Below are 8728 nucleotides of genomic sequence, written 5' to 3'. Positions count from 1 at the left end.
ATTTTTAGGTGAGAGGATTGAACCCCAGGAAAAGTCTTGTCCTGGGCCACACAGACAGCACCAAAGAAAAGGCTCTTGACTCCTGATTCAGAGCTCCCCCCACAGTGCCCAGGGCAGTCTCTCTGAGTCCTTATTGCCTTCACATAGGGCTTGTCTGAAACCCAGCCTCCGGGTCTTTATATTTATCCAGGCCTTTCATCTTTTCTGCTACCCTGCACTCTCCTCAGGCACCCGAGGCTGCTCCTGTCCCAGGAGGCTTGCAGGTAACTGCAGCTCTCTTTGGTTTTGCCTCTCTTGCAGTCATGTGACCAAGAGCTCTGTTCTTCCGAGCCCAGGTAGCAGTTGCTTAATCCTCCCTGCTTCCTCTGGGGTTTCTCTCTCTGGTTCCATGGGCCACAGTCTGTGAACTTCTGTCTGTCCTCACAGACCGACCGACTGTGAGCTGTGATGCCCAACCTTCGCTTACAGCGTTCACAATTGTTTTTTTAAAGCAAGAACTTCATTTTAATCATTCTTGAGAACCACTCCGTGCTTCTACTCACTTGGATGATTCGTATGCAATTAAAAGCAAATTGGCATGTGTGCATGGGTGTGCATGTGTGTGTGAGCATGCAAGCACGCCAAGGCCCGCGTGTGGAGGTTGGAGGACAACTTGTGAGAGTGGGTCCTTTCCTCCCACGGTGCGGTCTGGAGCCCAGATTTAAGCAGTAGTTCCGTGAAACAGCAAAGCACCTTTACCAGCTGAGCCATTTCGCTGGCCCAGCTTTCAAAATAGATGGACTACACTCTACATTTCTTTAGCTCAACCAAGTGTCTTCTTAAATATACACATTTGAATTGTTACAGAATTGCCGTAACTGGGAAGCTTGCTCTAGGGAGAACAATTTAGATAATGAAAATAAAAGATGTTTAGGTTCTGGCTGGAATCACTCCTGCCCTGGACTGTTAGTAAGCCAGGCCTCATCTCTTTTGTTAACAAAAGTAGGGGAGGGGTGGACTCTTGTTTCCTGAGCGCTAATATCTGCGCTTGTCCCCTCAGTACTCACATACAAAAGCCAGGAATGGCAAGAGGAGCCTGTAATTCCAGCACTGGGGAGCAGTGACCAAAGGGTCCCTGGTCTCCATTGGCTGGTCAGCTTAGCCAAACCCAGTGAGATCTAGGTCCTGTGTTAAAAACCAAGATGGACAGTGTCCTAAGAAATGTCCCTGAGGTTGACCTCTGACCTCCACTTCTCTCTCTCTCTCTCTCTCTCTCTCTCTCTCTCACACACACACACACACACACACACACCACATATACCCACACCACTTCACTAACCATCTACTCCACATTTTTAGTTCCAGTGCTATTATAGAAAGTGCGGGGACATATATTGTGTGAAATGGCCCCTGGCTGACTAGAGGTCCATGCAGCAAATGGCCCCTGGCTGACTAGAGGTCTGTGCTCTAGCAGCAAAAAGCACCACGGAGCAAGGAGGATTGTATCTAGGTTCAAGTTGTGACAATTTAATGAAAAACAAAAGCAACAACACAAAGCCCCCAAACAAAAACAGATGCCTGACAAAAAGTGAGAGAACTCTTTGCAAGATGAAGAGGCGTCTAAGAGCTTTAGACTAAGAGCCCTTCCAGTCACAAGGTTGTGATGGAGACCCAGCCCTAAGGGATTCAAATCCAGGAAGAGATCACTAGGGACTTTTGTTAGGGCAAAACCTTGTTCTAATGCCCCTGCCTTCCTGGTTTAGGGTGTTTCCACCTCCCTTTTCAGGGAGTATATGCCGTGTACGTAGGGTTCTGGAACCTGTGAGCAGGAGCCATGGCTGGAAGGAAAAGATGAGAGAGGGCCAGCCGGCATCTCCATGTTGCTGAATTATGTATCGCTCTTGCTGGGGAACAGCGATTGCTTCTTGCCCTGCTGAAGGTGGATTGGATTTGGTTCTGTCCCCATGCTGCGCCGGAGCTTATTCTAATAAGAACAACTTAATATTGCACCTGAACAGCGAAGTTTTCTCATCCCTCTAGGACATTCCCCGATTCACACCTCGGGCGGGCACAGCCTTCCTGATTACTTCAGATGAGGAAACTGAGTTAGGCTCCCTAGGAGGGCTCCGGTGAATAATTTTAGGATTGACATTTAAATTCAATCAGCTTTTCTTTTCTTTTATTGTGATTTTTTTTTTTTTTGCATTTGTCAAGGGCCAGACCCCGTGTGCTAGATACCTTCATGACCATTATTACATTGAATCCTTATAATAACCCCGAGAGACAGAGGTTCCTATTATAAACTTATTTAAAAGATTTGGGAGCTGAAGAGAGAAGCTGGGAGCTTGCCTAAGGTCACGGAGGTAGCATGCATTAGGGAACAAGATTTCAAAATGTTTGCTTTTCAAATCCATACTCACTCTTAGCATGCGTCATTGCTCCACTGTGAACAGTTGGCGGCCATCTTCCTCTCTCCCTCTCTCCCTCCCTCCCTCCCCTCCTGCCTTCTCCCTGCCCCCGCACTCCTCTACTCCATTCATGTTATCATATCATATTGATTATATGAAACAATTGTAGTATTTCACATAAGTATACCATGAACCTTGATCATAGTCACCCCTCCGTTACCATCTCTCATTCTCCCTTCCCACTGGCTCCTTCCTTTCTCCAAGCAGCATCCACCCTACCTCCATGTCCTATTGTATCAGTTGATATAGAGATGCTGCATGCAAGAGAAACCATAGAATACTTCCCAGGCTTGTTCTGCTTAACCCAATGATCTCCAGTTCAACCCCACTCCATTGTGGCTGAATGAAACTTCACTGTGCCTATAGACATTTTCTTTTATTGCATTTTAACATCTATACATTTTCATTATTTTGCATGAATGGGTGTCTTGCCTACACATATAACTGTACACCACATCTGTGCCTGGTGCCCTCAGAGGCCAGAAGAGGGTCTGGGACCCCTCGGGACTAGGGTTATAGATGGTTGTCAGCTGCCATGTGGGTGTTGGGAGTCAAACTGAGATCCTTGGGAAGAGCAGCCAGTGTTCCTAACTGTTGAGCCAGCTCTATATTCCCATATATAAATTTGCCTTCTAAATCCATTTCTTGATGGGCACCAAGGCTTGTTCTATAACTTGGCTATTGCGAACTCCCCTCTTCCTTTAATCCTTCCATACATGGTCCCTTCCCAACTCCCTCTCTTCCTTCTCTCACTTTCTTGCCCCCCTTCCCCTCCTTCCTTCCTTCTTTAAAATAACATTATTATCTTGAAGAATACTGTTAATTGGCAATTAGTTACAGCTGGAGAAAGAACAAAAGAGATTCTGGACCACATTAACCATGTTTGTACTACTAACAACAACTTCAGCTAATTGTGGGAAGCAGGAAGGAGCAATGTATGCCTATACGGTGTTAGCACGTGTCAGGACTGCTCAGAACTTTCCAGGCCCACCCCCTGGACCAATCTGTCATCCTCCCATAAGATAGGAAAGGGGACCTTAGAGAAGTACCAGGACCCATCTTCAAGTTCTAAAGCTGCCCGGAATGATGGAGTCAGAAGAGGAGAGACTGGTTTATACCAAATCCTACCTTCTTATTTTTGTTCTGAACTAGACTTTAGCTTTGCCTAGGAACTTGGGTTAGAGGAGACAACGATAAAAGAAGCACAGGGGAGTTTGCCCAGTACAAAAATGAGGGATACTCACAACCTTGGAAGCTAATTCCTCCCCCCATCAGACCAGAAACTGATCCTAAACAATAGATTCCCAAACAAAGATCAGCCATCTTGTCAGAGCAGAAATCCAGTGAACTGGGCTAAGGGATCGAGGAGAGATGGTGCCTGGGAGGATGCCACTGGGCTCTCATGCTTGGTGACCTCTCATCATCTGTTGTGAGGACACCAGGCTGCTTTCTATGGTTCCTAAGTGATTGTGGTCCTGTAAGCTGTTAAGAAGCCAACATACACCAGGCTCCCATGTTAACGGTGAGGGGATTAGAGAGAAACAAAGCCAGCAAGCATTTGACAGTAAATGACTTGATTGGAAGTGACCGGGTCTAGAGGGAGTCTGTGTTTCTCTCTTGTTTATTGACTCTGGTACCACGGAAGAGTCTCTAAACTTGGGCTCGCCTCTGCCACGCTGCCTATAAAATGGGAGACGCCAGTAGCATATGTCTCTTAACACTCAGAGGGGTGAGCAGTTAATTACTTCATGCCTCAAAAATTCTTCAGGCTCCACAGTGTAGGCCAGAGTTTGGAAGGGTTTCCTTCTCGACTTTGCAGGGTTTTCTCTTGCTCTTGGAAAATTAAATGTTAGAGGCAGGGACAGTGAAGAGAAATAAGAGCTAAAAGGCAAAGAAAGGGTGGAGAGGAGGCAGGAGGATGCTGCAGGTTCAGAGTGCTTTGCGGCATCTCAGATGAGAAGGGCAGTTTAAAACAGTCTCCTTTCATAGTGTCCGTCAGCCCTTGATGATGGGCACTGTGGGAGGTGGGAGGTACAGTGTGCTGACTTCTGGGGAGCACTGAGTCTAGGGTCCCTCACATGTACCCTTTTCTATTTCTTTCCTACTGCCCTTCTCTCCTCTCTTATGTCACTTTTGCCTACAACCCAGAAATAGGATCCCATTTGAAAGCTGGACCCACTGGGCCAATGCTGGGGTTCTTTATGGAGTCTTGGAACTCATCTTGTGGGACAGCTTTTTTACCTCTGAGGCCACGTGACAATATCTCTCTTCTCAGGGATCCCTGGAGCCAAGACTCAGCTCTCCATGGCCAGCTATGTTTGCCTCCAGCTCTCTACCCAGTTTTGCTCCTGTAGGCTGAGGTAGAAAAGAGGACTGTTGCCTTAACCTGCTAACCCATGGGGAGTGCTTTTAGCTCTTAGTTGGCCAACTTTGTGGACAGAATCAAGCCCCCCTCTATCCCAGAACCCTAGGAAGCCTGTGTTTTCTGGTACAATCTCTTGCACAGAAAGATTCCAGACACCTCTTTGTGGTATGGTAGCGAGCCAGACAAACCCATCAAGACTCTGCAGAGATCTTTGCTTGTGTGGTGTTTGTTACCAAAATGCCAAATGTTGTCATGAGGAAGTTTGAGCAAAACATTTCCAAGTCACCATTATATATACGCATCTTAGGAAAAAGTAGAGCCTTTGCATGACTAATGACCTAGAACTTTTGTGCCCCATTGGGCCATCAGAGGCAACACCAAGGGGACAGTGGTGTGGTGAGAGGAGCTGTCAGGGATGGTAGACATCCATTTGGACCCATATGACACGAATGGCTTCTCATTATGAACATGACATCAGGGGATTCCTGTTGGGAGCTGCAGACTAGAAAAGTTTTTCTCATCAGGCATAAAACATGTTCATTAAATTGCTTTCTGGTTTGTTTTTTTTTTTTTTTTTTTTTTTTTGTATCATAGAAACATTCTTAACAGCATGTCATAAGAAATCAAAGCTGGTTACTCACAGGCTCCAAGTTAGAAAGTCTCCCCCTCACCCAAAGCCTAGTGAATGAGTCCCGGCCAGCAGGACCTGGGTGCTAAGCCTGCCAGAAAATGAAGCACTTGACCTTTAGTGTTTGTTTTGCAACTCTCAAAGAACAAGAGGGAAGTTTTCTGAAATGTGTGCTTCAGGGTGCAGTGATGAAACCATTGTTGGCTTCCATTAAAAATCCTGTTCCACTGGAGAGCAGAAAACTATTTCCTTTTGATGACCACAAATGATGGGAAGCTTGGCTAATGCCTGACAGAGCCAGGTAGCAAGTTTCTGCATCCTGGCTAGCAGGAGCCAGCATTCCCCTGGAGGGATACCCAGTCAGTTCTCTAGGTTAAGCCAGACTTAGCCCAGCATTTGGAAGATGGAGGAGGAGGTAGAAACCGTGGCTGGAAATAAATACCCCTCATCCCCATGTTACTTCAAAAAAAACCCTAATGCCTTTCTCTGCTAGAAAATGTTGATCAGGAAAGAACATCCTGAAGGGGGGCTGGGGGTGGGAAGGACTAGGCAGGACTTGGAGGAGAGAGTGAAGGAGGGTGGGCATGTGTAAACACAGCGCTCATGAACGAAATTCTCAAAGAAAAGGGGTGGGAGGGGGAGAGAAGATTTTAAGATGAGTTAGGAAGAAATATTTGGGTGAAAACTAAAGGAACTAGGTAAAAGATCGATTAAATCACCAGAGATGATTTAAAAACAAAAAGAGTTGGAGGCCAGCCTGGTCTACAAAGTGAGTTCCAGGACAGCCAGGGCTATACAGAGAAACCCTGTCTCGAAAAACAAAAACAAAAAACAAACAAACAAAAAAACCAACCAACCAACCAAACAAACAAAAAAAACCAATAACAAAAAAATTGGAAATGAAGCTATCCAAAGGATTTACTCTTTCGGGATTTACATTTAGAACTTAATAAAAACAGCTGTGAGTACAGCTTCTACGGACAGCCCTGTGATGATGACCAGCTGGGCTCCCAAGTGAAAGAACACAAGAGTTTTCATGTTGTATAGAAGGTGTCTGAATTTAGCTAAGACTCTTGTTCAGGTTATGGGTTAGCCATGAGAACACTGCCTCACATAGTGATACCCGGCCCCGGGGCAGGGGTCACTGTTCTAACATGTTAGAGAGAATGAGCGTATAGAGAAAGGGTTGACTTGGGCCTATGGTCTTCGAGGTTCAGGTCCATGGCTGCTACTTGCAAATCACTCACCTCATTTCCAGGGAACAAGAAGAGGAAGGAGCAGACTACAGATCTGGGAGAAAGCAAATAGCTTCTTTGATTCCAGACCCGCACTGACCCTTGGAAAGTAGTGGCACAGACCCAGAGCCTGAGCTCTTACTGCCCTGTTGACGTCTGACGTGACATCTAGAATCAGGGTAAGAGAAGAGTGACCAAGTGCCTGGGAATTTTCTCCAGTCTGTGGTGGGACCTTCCACCTTCCCCTGTGGATATGAGAAGGCCTGCCTTCCAGAGATGACCTGGACTGGGCAGGTTCCTGGCATAGGGGAGTGGAAGAAGGCTCCTCGAAAACGCTTCTCCGGGTGGTTCTCCAGGTGGTGTACAGTGTGAGCACTGAGCACCTCAAGGAGGAGGGCAGAGGGAAATAATTAGAAATGGGGCGTCCTCCCCAGTGCTTCAAGGGCAACTTTGCTATTTCACCTCGCAACACTGGTTAACGTGGTTTTCCAACCATCTGCACAGTGCAACCCAAGCCGGCCCTTTAAGTACTCAGTGCTCATCTAGACAGCAGATAACAACATCTCAGGAGATACCTCAAGGTAATAGACTTCATTTAGAGAGGGGGGGGGGGAAAGAGAAAGTCTAACTAACTTTGAAGTGTTGATATGGAACCGTAGTGTAACGTTATATTACCTTTCCCCCACTGAATCCTAGTTGGATAGACCCCAGTAATATGTAGCAAGAGTATAGTCCTGCTTCATAGTCCTTAGGGACTATAGAGGCCCTGAAGGGACCACGTCTTTCAGGCAGCGCCCTGGATTGAGGTCAGCATCCCAAGAACAGAGAGAGAGAGAGAGAGAGAGAGAAGCCCACGTGGCCGCATTGTCTAGGCTTGTGCAACTGTGGATGCTACTCCATTCCTGGGTACATCTACATACCTGTGATTACGTGCATACCCCTTCACTTAGGAAAATAATGAATGCAACTTGAGCTAAGAAGTCCTTGCCTCTTGGGTTCTGTTTCCAGCACTTTCTGACTTTATAGAATGACTTGTGCAGGACACTAACACATGCTGCTTACCTGCTGCTCCCGAGTGCTGTGAGTAAAGGCTAATAAAGTATAATCACAACGTCCTAAAAATGTCAAGCCAGTGCCCCTTGGGCCTCCCATAACTATTCTCATCTGCAAAATGGAGCTGGTAACTGTGCACCCAGGCTTCCTAGCACAGATGTTGGGAGGCTGGGCTACAGAACATCTGTAAAGCAGTTTTAGACTTTGGAACGTGGGAACGATAAATGACCATAACAGCTATTTATCATGCAAGAGGGGATGACGATATGTTCTATAATTCAAGCCCCACTCCCCTCGTCTTCTAGAAATGGTTTTTCCCGAGACTGAGACAGGCCATCAGTTGATGCTCACGTGTACAAAATGCAGGGAAAAGAAGGGATTATGTTCTAAAACCATGGCATCTTGAGTGAAAGTTAACTCTGGGGAAGGAGGTGATCTGCACACTGTGGCATCTCTACAGTGGATGAAGGATGGAGTGCTTGTTACTGCTGAGTTATATGTGGGAGTGAAGGTCAGGCTGAGGACCAGCCTGGAGGTGGTCTCACTGGAAAAGTGCTTGGGAACTTTTGGCAGGTCAGAGGTGACCTTGCAGGAAAGGGCTTCAGAAGATGGCAAGTACATCATGAGTGAACACCGAAGAATGCAGCAAGGTTAGCTTAGCAGCTCCCAACCCTTCGTGGAAAACCAACTAGTTAATGTCTTGATGCGTGTGGGCATCCAAGGAGAGGCAAAACAGCCGTCCGTGTTCCAAGTCAAGTGAATGACATTGGGGACAGCACTCTCTGAAAGTGATTCCTTTCCCTTTTCCCTCCAGGGTCTATTGTCTTCAAATAAATGCAAAGTAAACTTTTTTTTTTTTTTAATTTAATGTCCATGCCTCAAGCACCAGAATGAGAATGGGCTCTGCCTGTCCTTCAGGTGTTACCAGTATCATAAAGACTCTTCTACAATCGGTTAATCAGATTAAAATAACTGTCCCTCACTTTCTTCCCCCCCCCCC

This window comes from Mus pahari, chromosome 8 (assembly GCF_900095145.1).
Source record: "Mus pahari chromosome 8, PAHARI_EIJ_v1.1, whole genome shotgun sequence".
Taxonomy (NCBI): Eukaryota; Metazoa; Chordata; class Mammalia; order Rodentia; family Muridae; genus Mus; species Mus pahari.
Note: the sequence above shows the minus strand (reverse complement) of the source record.